Raw genomic sequence first — 16,154 nt, forward strand, 5'->3', positions numbered from 1 at the left:
TCAGAATAACCATGCCATACGTAGAGAGGAGTGATTTTTCATGTCTGTATTTATTACTTCCTTTCCTCCCAGTACTATTGTTGAAATGTTTTATGGTATCCAGAAGTTTCGTGAGGTATATTATAAAGGTGGTCTTCTTTTTTTAGCTGTATGACTTAGGGGAAGATACTTCGTCTAAGACTCAGTTTTCTCATCTGTGAAATGGGGATAATACTAGACTCCATCTCATTGGTCACTGGGTTGGCAAAAAAGTGTCCTCTGAACGTTTCCTAGTTTTTATCTCCACTACCAGTTATCACTACTAGTAGGAAAGTAATAGGGGTCAACTTGCTAACACTTAGCAGTTATTTTGATTTGTAGAAATTCCAAAGGATTTCAGATGAGATTAATTTTCTTGGCAGTGTTAAAAATAGCATCTGCAACTGAAGAGTAGGTACCAGGAAAGAATTATTATCCTTAAGAGTTATCAGGCAAATAACTAATAAAAACAGGAAAAATAAAATATAAAGGAAACGTAAATGTAATTAAAAATGTAAGGTATCTTTGTTTAATTTGCTTATTTTAAATCACATTTGGTTTTCCCTTATATTTTATTTTTCCTGTTTCTATTAGTTATAGCCTGATAACTCTAAATAAAAAAGAAGCTACAATATATGATGGATTTATGTAGTATTTTTAGTTGTTTTAAATCTTATCTATTTGTCATTCAAGTTTGTTGAATGAATGAGAGTCCCTTTGTAGGCCTGCATGAGGTGAAACCAGGGACCTGAGTTTCTCAGCTGTTTCCAGCAGATGTCAGCCTGTGGGGTGGTCAGGCGCCACTCCTTTGGTGAGCAACCATGACCTTTATCCAGATTTCAACATCAGTTTTCCTTTTCAGCTTGTTTGGAGCTCAGATATTTCCTGGGCAAAACCCCTACACCAGTCATTTTGGCTCAAAGAGAGGAAAAGCTATATATATAATTGGCAAATTTCCTTGCATGGAAAAAACTCTTCCCAATTTCTGTGACTGCCGGCCTGGATCTGGGATGGGAAGGGTTGTACTTGTGGGTTGAGGCTGTCCCATTAAGTCCTCGTATAGAAGCTGTGCCAGACGGGAAGCCCCATGTTAGGACAGCGGCTCCTGCCGCCTGAGCGCACAGCCTGGTCCCTCCCCAAGTGCAGAGCTCCAGGAGAGCCTGACCTCACATCCTGGCTGTGTCAGCCGTCCGTCCGCTGTGGGATCTCAGCTTCTTATACCTGTAGCTTCATTCTCCTATTGGAAAAGTCGGGGCAGTACTATCTCGCACGTGGGGAGGGGTGGGGCAAGCACCTGGCACGTAGTAGGTGCTTAGTGAATTAAATGCTCTGATTGTTAAAACACGCCTTGGACAGTGGAGTAGGACTGGGAGAGCAGCTGCAGGAGGAAGTTAATCCAGTGAATTCCATGCTTTATAATCCACTCTGTGTTCTCAGTTTCAAGAAGCGGGAAGAAGCAGGCTTTGAGCCAGATTGGTGGCTGTGTGTTTGCTAAGTGTGGGGTTTTGCTGAAGGCAGCACCTGCTCTGTGACACAGATGGTCCAAAGAGCCGCGTGCTCCACGTGAGGGCTTAGCGTTTGGTTCTTACAGTCGTTCCAAGCAGGCAGAGAGAGAGAACACTGTCTTCTGGCAGCCTGGCTGGTGAGCGGTGGAACTAGTTGTGGTGTCTGTTAAGTATATTTAGAATTGGGGTGTGGGAGGACGCTGTTACTTGTCAGGGCTGTGTGTTATTTTTGAGTAGGGGGTTGCGTTTATGAAATCGAAGCCATTTTCACAATACGATTGGGGGTGTGTGTGTATGTGTTGTGTGGTGTGTATGCATGTGTCTATATGTGTGTGTTAATTGTTAACACTTCTGATTGTCTTTATTTACAAGTGATAGAGGAAACAAACAAAAAAGGACAGTTGAGAGACTGTAGTTTGACTGTAGTAGTTTTGTAAAGTTCTTTGAGAGAAGAAACAGTGGAGAAGATACATAGATTTGATTCAGTTTTTCTTGGGGTGTCCAGGAAATGAATAATTTTAGCCATTCTTTACCCAGTGTTCTTTGGTAAATGTTCAGATAAATGTCCAGGTTTCATAAATACTTGGTAAATGTTCAGATAAATGTCCAGGTTTCATAAATACTTGGTAAATGTCCAGATGAATGTCCAGGTTTCATAAATACTTGGTAAATGTCCAGATGAATGTCCAGGTTTCATAAATACTTGGTAAATGTCCAGATGAATGTCCAGGTTTCATAAATACTTGGTAAATGTCCAGATGAATGTCCAGGTTTCATAAATACTTGGTAAATGTCCAGATGAATGTCCAGGTTTCATAAATACTTGGTAAATGTCCAGATGAATGTCCAGGTTTCATAAATACTTGGTAAATGTCCAGATGAATGTCCAGGTTTCATAAATACTTGGTAAATGTCCAGATGAATGTCCAGGTTTCATAAATACTTGGTAAATGTCCAGATGAATGTCCAGGTTTCATAAATACTTGGTAAATGTCCAGATGAATGTCCAGGTTTCATAAATACTTGGTAAATGTCCAGATGAATGTCCAGGTTTCATAAATACTTGGTAAATGTCCAGATGAATGTCCAGGTTTCATAAATACTTGGTAAATGTCCAGATGAATGTCCAGGTTTCATAAATACTTGGTAAATGTCCAGATGAATGTCCAGGTTTCATAAATACTTGGTAAATGTCCAGATGAATGTCCAGGTTTCATAAATACTTGGTAAATGTCCAGATGAATGTCCAGGTTTCATAAATACTTGGTAAATGTCCAGATGAATGTCCAGGTTTCATAAATACTTGGTAAATGTCCAGATGAATGTCCAGGTTTCATAAATACTTGGTAAATGTCCAGATGAATGTCCAGGTTTCATAAATACTTGGTAAATGTCCAGATGAATGTCCAGGTTTCATAAATACTTGGTAAATGTCCAGATGAATGTCCAGGTTTCATAAATACTTGGTAAATGTCCAGATGAATGTCCAGGTTTCATAAATACTTGGTAAATGTCCAGATGAATGTCCAGGTTTCATAAATACTTGGTAAATGTCCAGATGAATGTCCAGGTTTCATAAATACTTGGTAAATGTCCAGATGAATGTCCAGGTTTCATAAATACTTGGTAAATGTCCAGATGAATGTCCAGGTTTCATAAATACTTGGTAAATGTCCAGATGAATGTCCAGGTTTCATAAATACTTGGTAAATGTCCAGATGAATGTCCAGGTTTCATAAATACTTGGTAAATGTCCAGATGAATGTCCAGGTTTCATAAATACTTGGTAAATGTCCAGATGAATGTCCAGGTTTCATAAATACTTGGAAAATGTCCAGATGAATGTCCAGGTTTCATAAATACTTGGAAAATGTCCAGATGAATGTCCAGGTTTCATAAATACTTGGTAAATGTCCAGATGAATGTCCAGGTTTCATAAATACTTGGTAAATGTCCAGATGAATGTCCAGGTTTCATAAATACTTGGTAAATGTCCAGATGAATGTCCAGGTTTCATAAATACTTGGTAAATGTCCAGATGAATGTCCAGGTTTCATAAATACTTGGTAAATGTCCAGGTGAATGTCCAGGTTTCATAAATACTTGGTAAATGTCCAGGTGAATGTCCAGGTTTCATAAATACTTGGTAAATGTCCAGGTGAATGTCCAGGTTTCATAAATACTTGGTAAATGTCCAGGTAAATGTCCAGGTTTCATAAATACTTGGTAAATGTCCAGGTGAATGTCCAGGTTTCATAAATACTTGGTAAATGTCCAGGTGAATGTCCAGGTTTCATAAATACTTGGTAAATGTCCAGGTGAATGTCCAGGTTTCATAAATACTTGGTAAATGTCCAGGTGAATGTCCAGGTTTCATAAATACTTGGTAAATGTCCAGGTGAATGTCCAGGTTTCATAAATACTTGGTAAATGTCCAGGTGAATGTCCAGGTTTCATAAATACTTGGTAAATGTCCAGGTGAATGTCCAGGTTTCATAAATACTTGGTAAATGTCCAGGTGAATGTCCAGGTTTCATAAATACTTGGTAAATGTCCAGGTGAATGTCCAGGTTTCATAAATACTTGGTAAATGTCCAGGTGAATGTCCAGGTTTCATAAATACTTGGTAAATGTCCAGGTGAATGTCCAGGTTTCATAAATACTTGGTAAATGTCCAGATGAATGTCCAGGTTTCATAAATACTTGGTAAATGTCCAGATGAATGTCCAGGTTTCATAAATACTTGGTAAATGTCCAGATGAATGTCCAGGTTTCATAAATACTTGGTAAATGTCCAGATGAATGTCCAGGTTTCATAAATACTTGGTAAATGTCCAGATGAATGTCCAGGTTTCATAAATACTTGGTAAATGTCCAGTTGAATGTCCAGGTTTCATAAATACTTGGTAAATGTCCAGATGAATGTCCAGGTTTCATAAATACTTGGTAAATGTCCAGATGAATGTCCAGGTTTCATAAATACTTGGTAAATGTCCAGATGAATGTCCAGGTTTCATAAATACTTGGTAAATGTCCAGGGATATGATTGAGCCGTGTCCTCTCTGTCTGGTTTTTTCCGTGAAAGTTAGGAAAATGGTGTCACTCTGTAGGGTATTATGTTTTAAAAAAAATCCTGCTTTTCTGTTCCAGAATAATCTGGTATTTCAGAGTGCATAGAGTGGTGGGATCTTTTTATTTTCTTGAAACAGCTTGTTATCAAATTAAGATAATTCCCTGCTTGCTGGTGGGGAGACTGTGCTGTTTTTTGACTCAATAATCCCTCCTCCTCCACAGCTGAAGCACTTGGTTTGAAATGTAGACTCAAAAAGAAACATGTGATCCCGAGCTGTTGTACTAGTTCTTACAGGATGTTTAGCTAAACCTCAAGACTCAGCCAGGTGCAGAGGTGCTCAGGTAAGGCCGGGAGCTCCCCTGTGCCCAGCCGCTCTGGGTGCACCCAGGCTCACCTCCATCCAGAAAAGCTGGTTAGTGTCAGGGCACTGTCTTCTCTGTTTCCTAATTGTTCTCAGTCTGCAAAGGTCTAATGATGGTGAATCAGAGTAATTAGACATTTGGAAAATAGTTAGGAGTGGGGGTGGCTCCCCCCTTATCCTTGGAGGGGCTGAAGGGACACTGACCTTGAGGCAGGAGCCTTGGCATCTGTCCTGTCCCTGACACTGAAAACCAGGGCTGCTTCCTTGACCTGGGAAATAAGGGTCCGGGATAGCTGACCCTTGAGACTGTTGCCAGCTTGGCTCTCTGTCTTCTGAGGAATGAACTTTATGGTTTGCTGTATGCAAGAGATATCTAATCACACCAAGGAATAGATTAGGTATTTGTTGTTCCCAAAGCTGTAAGTGCTGGCCTTCCCGGGCACTGCCAGTTTACACACCCTGTTGTAGATGAGTTAACACTTGTCAATTATTTTTAGCACCCACTTGCAGAAATTTCCTGGCTTGGATGATAAACTCTATGGTCATCTAGTCATTTAGAGAAAGGTTCAACCCTGTAATTTAAAGAATATTCTAGTGCACTAAGATATATTAACATTAAAAATATTTTTATAGCTTAATTGAGGCCTAATTGCTGTACAATGAACTGCACTGTTACAGTTTTATGAGTTTCTCTCTCACACACACACACACGCACGTGCACACACACACACCTGTTGAAACTGTCACCACAGTCAGGATAACAAACATTTCCATCCCCCTGAAAATTTCCTTGTAATCCATTCTCTCTTCATATCCCTCCTCAGGCAAACAAGAATCTCTTTTCTGTCTTTGTAGATTCATTTGCATTTTTTAGAATTCTATATAAATTGAATAATGGTAGTGTGTCCTTTTTTTTTTTTTTTTTTTTTTAATGTCTGGCTTCTTTGGCTTAGCATAATGATTTTGAAGTTTTCCATTTTGGGTGTATCAGCAAATTGTTTTTTTCCCCCAATTTGTTGATCCATTTACCTGTGGTGGCCATTCAAGCAGTTCCCAGTTTGGAGCTAATGCAGACAGAGCTGCCATGAACATTCATATACAAGTCTTTGTGTGGACATATGTTTTCATTTCCCTTGGGTAAAAACTTAGTAGCAGAATTGCTGGGTCATATAGTAGGTGTTATGTTTAACTTTTCAAGAAACTGCTCAGCTGTTTTCAGTGTGCTTGGAAGTTACATTCTCACCAATAGTGCATGAGCGTTCCAGTTTTCCACATCCTCACCAGCACTTGGTGTGGTCAGTCTTTCTATTTTATCTTTTTATTTTACATGTCCTAATAGGTATATAGTAGTGTCTCATTGTGGTTTTAATTTCCATTCCCCGATGACAAATGATGTCAGTATCTTTTCATGTACTTATAGACTATTTGTATGTCTTCTTCTGTGAAGCATATGGTAGAATCATCTGTCCATTTTTGTATTGACTTGTTTGTCTTATTATTGAGTTGTAAGAGCTCTTTATATATTCTGGATATTGGTCTGTGATGTATGTGTTGTGAATGTTTTTCCTGGTCTGGCTTGCCTTTTTCTTAATGGCATTTGTAGAAGAATGGAGTCTTTGGTGAAATTGAGTTTATCAATTTTTTTTCTTTATGGTTCATGCTTGTGTTCTATCCAAGAAACCCTTTCTACCTCAGCATTGCAAAGATTTTTCTTCTAGAAGTTTTTCAGTTTTAGGTTTTACAGTTAGGATTATGGTTAAATTTTATGTATAATATGAGGTAAGAGTTGATGTTCATTTTTTTTTTTTTCCCATATGGATGTTCAGTTGTTTCAGCAGCATTTGTTGAAGAGACTTTCCTTTCCACATTGAATTACTTTGACACCTTTGTCACAAGTCAGTTGACCATATATTTGTAAATCTATCTCCAGGCTTTCTATTCTGTTCCATTAATCTATGTCTGCCCCTATCCTAACTCCACACTTTCTTGATTACTGTTACTTTACAGTAAGTGTTGAAATCAGACAGGGCAAGCCCTCTTAACTCTGTTTTTCTTTCTTAAAATTGCTTTGGTTATTCAAAACCCTTTTGCATTTTTATGTAAATAAAAATTAACTGGTCACTTTCTATTTAAAAAGAGCCTGCTGGAATCTTGACTGAGGTTGCATTGAATTCTATAAATCAGTTTGGAGAGAATTGATGTGTTAATAACATTGGGTTTTCCCATGAACATGATATATCTCTGTATTTATTTAGGTCTTCTTTAATTTCTCCCAGCAAAGTTTTGTAGTTTTCAGTAGTAGTTTTGTAGTTTTCAGATATCTTTAATGTCTTTTCTTAGATTAATTTCTGTGTATTTTGTTTTTTGTGCCTATTAAATAAATGAAATAGAAATATTTTCCAATTGTTTGCTGCAAACAATGGCTTTTGTGGTCTTGGAAGATAACTTGATAGTTCTAGTAGTTGTTGTAGATTACCCAGAAATTTCTATGTAAACAGTCATATCATCTGCAAAGTAGGGACAACTTTATGTCTTTCTGACCCAAATGCCTTACGTTTCTTTTTCTTGTCTCATTGCAAAAGCTTGGACTGCCAGTGCAATGTTGAGTAGAAGGAGTGAAAGCAGAAATCCTTTCATTTCTTTGAGTCTTAACAGGAAACAGTTAAGCTCTTCACTGTTAAGTATGATGTTAGCTGTAGGCTTTTTGTACGTAGTCTTTATCAGTTTGAGGATTTTCCTGTTTGTTGAGAATATTTATTATGAATGGGTGTTGAATTTCGTCAAATGCTTTTTTGGTATCTGTTGAAGTGATCATATGGATTTTCTCCTTTATTTTGTTAAAAGGAGAAATGAAATTGACTGATTTTCCAATGTTAAACCAACCTCGCATTCCTGGGATAAACCCTATTTCCTCATGATGTGTTATCCTTTTACTTATTATTGGATTCAGTTCGCTGTTATTTTGTTAGGGGTTTTTGCATCTCTATCCATGAGAGATACTGATCTGTAATCTTTTTGTTTTTGTCAGGTTTTGGCACTTAGAGTAAGCTGGCTTTATAAAACATGTAAGCTAGCATTATAAAACAAGGAGGATCATCGTTCCTCCCTCTATTTTCTGATACAGTTTGGTGTTACTTCTTTCTTAAATTTTTGCTAAACTTACCAGTGAAACTAGGTGTGGATCTTTCTATTTGGGATGGTTTTCGATAATACCTTTTGAAATTTTTGATAATAAGTTAAATTTTTAAATGGATATAGGCTCCTCAGGTTTTTTGTTTCTTGTCTACATTGGCATTTTACGTACTCCTTTTCCCCTCCAGTTTCTCTGTGTTGGAGGGAGAGGTGTAAACTTCTCTAGAGAAGGGATGTCCTGGGCTTGCTGACTCTCTCTCTATTCTAGCACCCTGAGACATGCTGGCACAAAGTAGGCGTTCTAGAAATATTTGTTGGGTTGATTGGTTTGTTGTTGCTGTGTCTCCATCCCTCGGCATCTCTGTGAAACTTCTCTCTCCTCCATCCACATGGGACTGTGTCATAGCTGTGTCATGACAAGGGGAGGTGGCTCCTGAGTCAGGCCAGCTGGCCTCGGCTGACCGCATGCCTTGCCCTTCCACTGCAGCTGTCCAGATACATGGGGACGTGTCCACAGCTCTGCTGGACAGACCCTCTGAGTCAGGGCTTGCCGAGGGAAGAAATATCTTCAACCTTTTTCTGTCTTGGTTTGTTTGTTTGTTTGTTTAAATGTTAAATCCTGTGGTTGGAATTACTTCTTTTCATTTTTGAAATATACTTAAAATACCAGAGGAATATAGGAAGCTTGGTCAGAGGAAAGGGGTAAACTGTCTAAAGTTGAGGGGGAGTGGTTATAGGTGAGGGGGGATTATCCTGAAAGTCACCTTGCCTGTGACCTACCTGCCCGACTGGGATGGGTCTGAGATGCCCTTTCCTGGACTGCTTACTAGTGACAGCCCCTGGACTGAGTACATTCGTCAGGGAGTGAGAGAGAGCAGGTGATCTGGACTGGGCATCTCTGAGAGGACATGAGCGCTGTGGCTATATATTCCATTCGGGTCCTTGGCATCTAGAAGGGGGTCTAGTGCTCACTCCCCCCTTTGCATCGTAGGGTCTGGGTCTTTGTGCACCTACAGTGCAGCTGCGGAAGTTGGGTGTGGGAACCAGGGCTCCCTTGGCAGAGCTGGGAGCTGAGAACAAGGGCTGTGCTTCTCAGGGTCCTGTCTCCATCCTGGGTCTAGATTTGAAGGACACAGCCTGCCGTGTTAGTTAGAGTGCCGCGTCCACGTGCCAGCCTGCACGGCTCCCCTAAGCCCCAAGGTCGGTGGGCACTTCATCCCTCCAGGAGGGAGCTCCACAGGCCACGATGTGCCCTGGACACGTGTTGGCCATCTTCTTCTGGTCCTGGCTCTGCTTCCTACAAGCTGTGTGGCCTTGGAGAGCTACCTTCCCTCTCTGGGCATCCATCCCCTAGTGTGTGACATGGGGTTAGAACAGATGGTTGTCCAGTCACGGGCACTTGTGCAAGTCTGTGACCTCACCTTCCGGCTGAACCCAAGTAGGACCACGCGATGACTGTGAGCTGTGCGCGAAGCAGCTCAGGTCCAGCCGTCCTCACCTCGTCTCCTCCTCCAGCTTTGCTTCACACCATCAAATTGGAAACCTTCACGTTGTGGTGTTTATTTTTTTAATGCAGTGGTAACACGTCTGAAGACATTTTCCTTAGAATCAGTTCCGAGAGGAGTTACCACCCCTTTCATTGCCTGGGGGTGGTGGTGGTGAGGCCATCTCACTGCCAGGGTCCCCACCCAAGGGGACTGGGGAGGGGCTGGAAGGACCCACACCTCGGTTTCTTCTTCTGCTGGCCTAGTCCTTTGCTGGGAGCAAAACTTGAGAGCATCCTCACGCACGCAACAGTGTGACCGCAGCGTGAGATGTGGTCATTTTCCCAGACCTTTTATCTCCCAGACTGAGTCACAGTAAGGTCAGAGAACCTGGGAATCCTGAACCCACTGGGTAAACTACATTGAAATAGTCCACATAAAATGGGGGAGGGGGTGTTAGGGGAGATTTGCGGAAGTATATATTGTTGTGGTAGTTTTCACTTTGTAAAGTTTTTCATCCTACATTGCTTAGTAAGTGTGAGCATATATACACAGTTTTCAGAGGTGACCCTGCATGTTAAGGGCAAGTGTTCCATTCTGTCATTATTTATTGAGTGCGTACTATCTGCCAGGCACTCAGGGATTCCTCTGGGAACAGAGCAGAGACCCCCTCCTTAGAGGAACCAGAGTCAGAAAAGGGACAAGGTGCAAATTCCGTCTTTTATGCAGCAAATTGCATTTAACACCTTCACATCAAATTCTTTTTTTTTTTTTTTAAACCAGTTTTGAATTGAAGTGTAGTTGATTTACAGTGTTGTGTTAGTTTCAGGTGTACAGCAAAGTGATTCAGTTATACATATCTACATATATCCATTCTTTTTCAGATTCTTTTCCATTGTAGGTTGTTACAGGATATTGAATATAGTCCCCTGTGCTATACAGTGGGTCCTTGTTATTTATCTCTGTTACATATAGCAAATTCTCTTTATGTTCCTCCTAAGATGCATGGAATGACGTATATCAGAGGTCAGCAGCAAAGTTCTCTAAAGGGCCAGGTATTTCAGGCCTTGGCGGCTGTTGGGTCTCTGTGGCTATCTGCAGCAGCCAGAGACAGTATGTAAATGAACAGGTGTGGCTGTGTTCTAATAAAACTTTATTTCAAGAACAGGTGGCAGGCCGAAGTTTGCCCAGCTCTGATGGAAGTCGTCAGATTTGATTTGTGGCATTATTATTTCAGCCTTACTGTTACTCTGTTAAATCAGGCTCCCTTGGTGCTGCTGCCATTTGAGTGGACAGTTTTCAGTTCTCATGTAACGAAGTAAATCAAGTTCTTTACCTGGAGCGTGAAGACGGCTCAGTCTCTGTGCCACGGTTTTCTTCTCTGTGTGATGATGGAGATGGTGTCTTAATTCAGTTTAGGTCTGGGGTGTTCAACGGAAAACCCAGGTGACAGTGGTTTAAATAAGGCAGAGGTTTGTTTTTCTCTCCTTGAAAAGACTAGGGCCCAGCAGGCTTAGCCAGTCTGGAGCCCCACAGTCGGCAGGGTCTCAGGGCCCCTCCCGAGGGCCAAATGCCAGGAGCAGGGGCCGCAGGGAGTGGGTGGGCGGAGGCTGCCACTGTGTCATCCTCTCAAAGAGCTTTCCTGGGAGGTCCCCCCACCAGCCCCAGCACGTCAGCTTGTGTACCTCTTTTGCGTCCCTAGGTCAGGGGCGGTGGAACGTGCTCTGTGAGCTAGGCCGAGCTCGGGGCCGTCGGGAACAGCACGGTCGGTTCGTGAGGAAGAAGGAAAATGCTAGTTGTCTAGGCAACTAGTAGTTTTTGTCCCAGATGTTGATTTTGTAGGAAAAAAAGAAACATAGATAATTTAAAAATACCCCTTACTGTAGACATTTTGGAAGATACAGAAAACCAGAAGGAAAAGAAAAAAACCTGAGGTGTCAACTTCCAATTTTCCAGCCTATGTGTGTCCCTTCCTTTAAATATATATTTTTAAACACAGAAGTGTAATATAAATGTGCCCTTTAATAGATTCTTTGTAAACCTTGTTTTCCCGTCGGCGTTTTGTTTGTTTCTGGCGCATGGCGTGCTGCCTGGCAGCTAGTCTGTGGTTTACTTCACAACAGACAGCCTGAGGTCAGCTCATCAGTAAAGATGTGCACAAGGCTTCGTCCCAGCGAGGGACACCTGGCGAGTCAGCAGGTGCAGGTGTTCTTACCTCAGGCCACTTTGCTCTTGGAAGTCTGACTGCCTAATCAGCTTGACCTTCAGTGATCAGAAAAGTGCGTGGCAGGCAGACCTTGGACTATAGAGGTTGCTTATGTGTCTCCTCCCCTCCCCTCCCCTCCCCTCCCCTTGATAGTTGCTAAGTGTAAGGTTACTGTGGATGCACCTGGGTATATGCAGATTTATCATCAAATAATCCCAGAGGAAAACAGATAAATTGTGACAGCATGGTGGCCTCCAGATTAGATTGCCAAGGCACTCCCATTCCACTCCCTCCATCCTCACGTCCCTTCAGGACCCACTGCCAGGGTACTTTGGTTTAGAGTTCATTATCACTGGGATAATAATAATTCTAGGTGTTTGAGCTAATCGTTCCTTTTGTGCAGTAGCCAAGAGGGAGATGCAATTAAAGTCCTTTCTGCTGTGGTGTGTTTCCGTAACAAAAAGTGTACGGACCCAGCACGGCCAGCCAGGGAGGAGCACAGCCCTGCCCTCGAGGCCTGCAGGCTCTGCCCGCAACTTGCTTATTGAATCTTGGTCTCTGTGCGCTTTGCCTGTCTCTGATCTGTAACTCAGCTGCAGCAGCTTCCATCCATGAAGCTCCTTCATTTTTTTCAAAGGTAAAGTTCTATATTTACTGTAGTATTTCCTTATGTACTTTAAAGTTTGTACAGTACTAGTGTTTTTATTAAGATTCTTGTTCTGCTACTGCTTGGCTACAGCATTGCCTAGGCTTTGAGTGGTCTGCTCCAGCTCATCCTTTCCCACGAGACTTAAAATTTTTATCGTGCGCTTTTGGAGAATGTGAGGATTTTCAGCAACTCGAATTTTACATTATAGCAGAAACACCTGTAATGTTTTACCAGTGCTCAGATTGTCCTTTTATTCGGTTTTTTATACAAAGAGCCTGTTCCTTATAAATAATTAAGCATACATAACCAAAACGAACAATAAACACGCAGTAGTCGTATCACTGAGATCATAGATGCAAACACTGTTATAGAGCCCCGTGGTTCTCAAACATGGGCGGGACTAGGGAGTGGGGAGGTGAGACTCGCCCACAGAAGGACATTTGGCGGTTGAAGACATTGTGGCGTGTGACACCTAGGTGAGGGGGTTGTTGAGGGCATGCTGCTGGCATGTCCAGGGATGCTGTTCAGCGTCCTCCGGTGCTGTGGGGACAGTCCCTGCAACAAAGAATTATTGGGCCCAGAGGGTCAGTAGTGCTGGGGTTCAGAGACCCTGATGTAGACATAGATTTAGGCATTTTCCTGTGAATATCAGTACATACACTTCAGTTTTCACAAAAAAGCGGACCAATTATGCGCACTAATTTCTGGCCTGCTTTTAAAATTTATTATCTTATGAACATCTCTGTGCATAAATGTGCACTGTCATCGCCCTTTTTAAAATTGGCTAAATGGTATCCCATCGTATGAAACATGTCATTATTTATGTATTCCACCACTCCCCAGTTTTTGGAGATTTAGGCTATTTCCAGCGTTTTGCTATTGGAAGCATGTGTTAGATTTTGTTTGTTTGTGTTTTGCCTTCTGCTTGCTGTCTCTTGTTTCCCTCCTCTGGGGCACCACCCCCATACCTGGGTGCCCTTCATGGGCAATGGTACCCCTCCCCCCAGGGGCTCTCTGCCTCTGCCACCCTACTCAGGGCCGCCTCTCATCTCCAAGGTTTCCCTCACATTGAACACATTGCAAAGCTAGTGAAGCACCGTTGAAATATTGAATAGATGAGTAACTTGAAATACTTTGATCCCGTTTCAGTTGTAGGTATAACTTTTACTTTTTGCTTCATCTTACTTTTTGTTCCTTTTGAAAAACCTGTCTTCTGATAAGTTACATGTGAGTTTGACCTGTGGCCCAGTTGGCTTTGCTCCCTGCCTGGGCGTCCTGCAGTCCCTGTGGCCGGTATCCTCAGGAGGGCTGGGAGGTGGGCAGGGAAGAGGGTGCTTGGCTTTGACTGGATGCTTCGGGCCCCCGGGTAGGTCGAGTAGCAGTGGTGGTGGGGACCCCTCTTTGCCCCCAAAGCTGCCCTGTGACTGGAGGTGAGGTGCAGCTTCAGAGAGGAGGGTGTCCCGTCCGCAGTCGAGGCCTGGTTCCTCTCTGGAGGGCAGATGCGGGGCGCGGAGCCTGGGTGTCTGGACCAGCATCCCGGGCTGCTTTCCCACAGGGCCCTCCAGGAGCTTGTTTGCGCGGTGGTGTCTATTTCTGTGTTTCGTATGATACCGCGTGAGGAAGTCCCTTGTCTACGCACATCCCAGCTGTCGTGAATAGTCTGTGTATCGGGGCTTCCAGGTGGGGATTGTGTATGGCGAACCCCGTGTTTCGGGCAGCATCGGAACGGCAGGATGTGAGTAACAGGAAGTGACAGAAATGACTGAGCGTGCCAGATGCTTATTCTTGGCCACCTTTCCAAGCCCCGCGGACCGGGGAGCTATATTTAGCCGAGTATTTCCAGGTTCCTAATCCTGCGTGGACACGACCCCTTTGCTCCTCTTTGGGTCGGTGGCTGAACTGCGCCATGCTGATGGGCTTCTCTGCGTCCCTGGTCTACTTACTTCGGTGACCCACAGGTTCTTGCCCATCGGCTTTAAAACGAGTTTTGTTTTTGCTGGGCCACTTCAGTTCTGATCCATTTTGAGCAGCTGGAAAACGTTCTGAAAGAGGGAAGAGTGGAAGGTAAGAGTTCCAGGTGATGGTGGGTGATGAGGCCGTGGGAAGCTGCGTGGGGAAGTTAAAATTATAAGGATTTAGAATGAAGTAAGTGGAGTGAATTGTAGGTTATTGTAAGTACCTCTAGAGGGCTGATTTATGTCTTCTGTTTCTTAGAAGCGGAAGGCTGGGATTTTTAAAGCCATGGGCTTGGTGGTGTGACTTCACCCACATGCTAGAAACGCTCTTTGGTCACCACCTGGCCGAGTAGAAAGCCTGCAGGTCGGATAAGCTTCTTGGTGATGAATTCCCGTTGTCTGAGCTTTGTCACAGGAGAAGTTTCACCCAGATCCCCAAGTACCATGGAGCCTCAAGTAGTCTGCCCGTAGATGTGGGTGATTTTTGCCCAGTGGCGTCAGACGGCGCTTCAGGCACGTGTTGACCAGATGCCCACGTGGGCTGCTGGGTGTCTCTTGTACCCAGGTGTCTGCTGTGACTGCCTTCTCGCTGCGGGAGCAGCTGGGGAGCCAGCCTTTTGCTCTCATCGTCGCCTCACATGCCCTGAGCTGTGCTGGCCTTCGGACCAATGCCTTCCTGCTGGAGGACGGCAGGTGACAGCTCCAGGCACGAACAGCAGTAACGGCCTCTCTCATTCACCGGGGCGGTGACCCTGAGGTTAAGAAGCTGAGGACCAGAGGGACGAGGCATCTGTCCCCGTGGCCCTCCGATGGCTCCGTCTGTTGTAACTGCTGTGCTGTACCGTCCTCTCTCCACACCTCATTCCATCACTGGGCTTACTGAGCTCGCTTGTCCTTTGAGCAGCAGGACGTGTATCTCTGTGTGCTTTGAGAATCCTCAAAAAGGAAGTTTCTGGGGTTTGATGTTAGCTTCTGGTAGCTGCCACCCTAATGGTTGACCAGAGGGTGTGTTGGGAGAGAAGGTTCTTTGTTGGTCTCTGAAAGCTTCCTTCTGAGCCGTCCAGCCAGTGCCTCCCCCTTTCTCCCTTCATAAAGCATCAACTTTATTTTCACACACTCAGCCAGCTCTTTTAGGATTCAGAACTCTACTTTGGGATAAGAAATTTGAGAGGCAAATTAGGAACAGTTGTGTCTGCTGTGAAGTGCATGGCAGCCAGCAGAGGTGGGCGGGGAGTGTGACTGCCACGCGAGCGCCCAGAGGAGGGCGCTCTGTGTAGTGAGTGAATGAACGCATGGCCGCCAAGTTCACGCTGCTGGAGGTGCCCCGGCTTTACCAGCAGAATCTGTCTGCAGGCGTGGTTGCAGGCTGACACGTTCCCTTCTGTGAGGCTAAGCTATAACCAGAAGGCAAACTATAAATTTATACTGTCAACCATAAGTACAGTAAATTGTACGTACTCTGTATGTGCGTGTGTTTGTGTGTAAATACTATAAACCGTAAGTACAAAACATAGTGTATGTCTCTAGCCCTAGCTTGGATGTTTTCACATATTTTTGTGCCAAAACATTTAACATTTTAAAAAATTATTAAATATTTCAGGCATTCAAAAAGTAACATAATGAACAGCTCTGTACACTTCCCAGCCCGAGAAAGAAACATTGTGGATGTACTCGGAGTCCTTTATACTCCCTTTCTTATCCTGTTCCCTTCCTGCCCTCCCTCCGCTGAGGTCACCCCCATTCTGAGTTTGCGGTTTATCATTTGTTTGCA

The 16,154-nt window shown here is 43.3% G+C and overlaps 1 protein-coding gene across 7 annotated transcripts in view; it reads left to right on the forward strand.

The window, feature by feature from the left end:
• DGKD (diacylglycerol kinase delta) overlaps positions 1–16,154 on the forward strand; it is a 110,712-nt gene that overhangs the window by 47,692 nt on the left and 46,866 nt on the right. The window contains exon 1 of one of the 7 annotated variants that reach the window (XM_082466278.1): positions 1,215–1,660. The exons of 5 other annotated variants lie outside the window; for them this stretch is intronic. The gene's annotated coding sequence lies outside the window, so the exon portion shown is untranslated. Of the gene's footprint in view, positions 1–1,214; positions 1,661–12,099; positions 14,493–16,154 lie in introns of those variants that run through there. One more of the 7 variants, XM_082466277.1, reaches the window with a different exon arrangement.

This window comes from Balaenoptera physalus (genome assembly GCF_965194825.1).
Source record: "Balaenoptera physalus genome assembly, chromosome: 6".
Taxonomy (NCBI): Eukaryota; Metazoa; Chordata; class Mammalia; order Artiodactyla; family Balaenopteridae; genus Balaenoptera; species Balaenoptera physalus.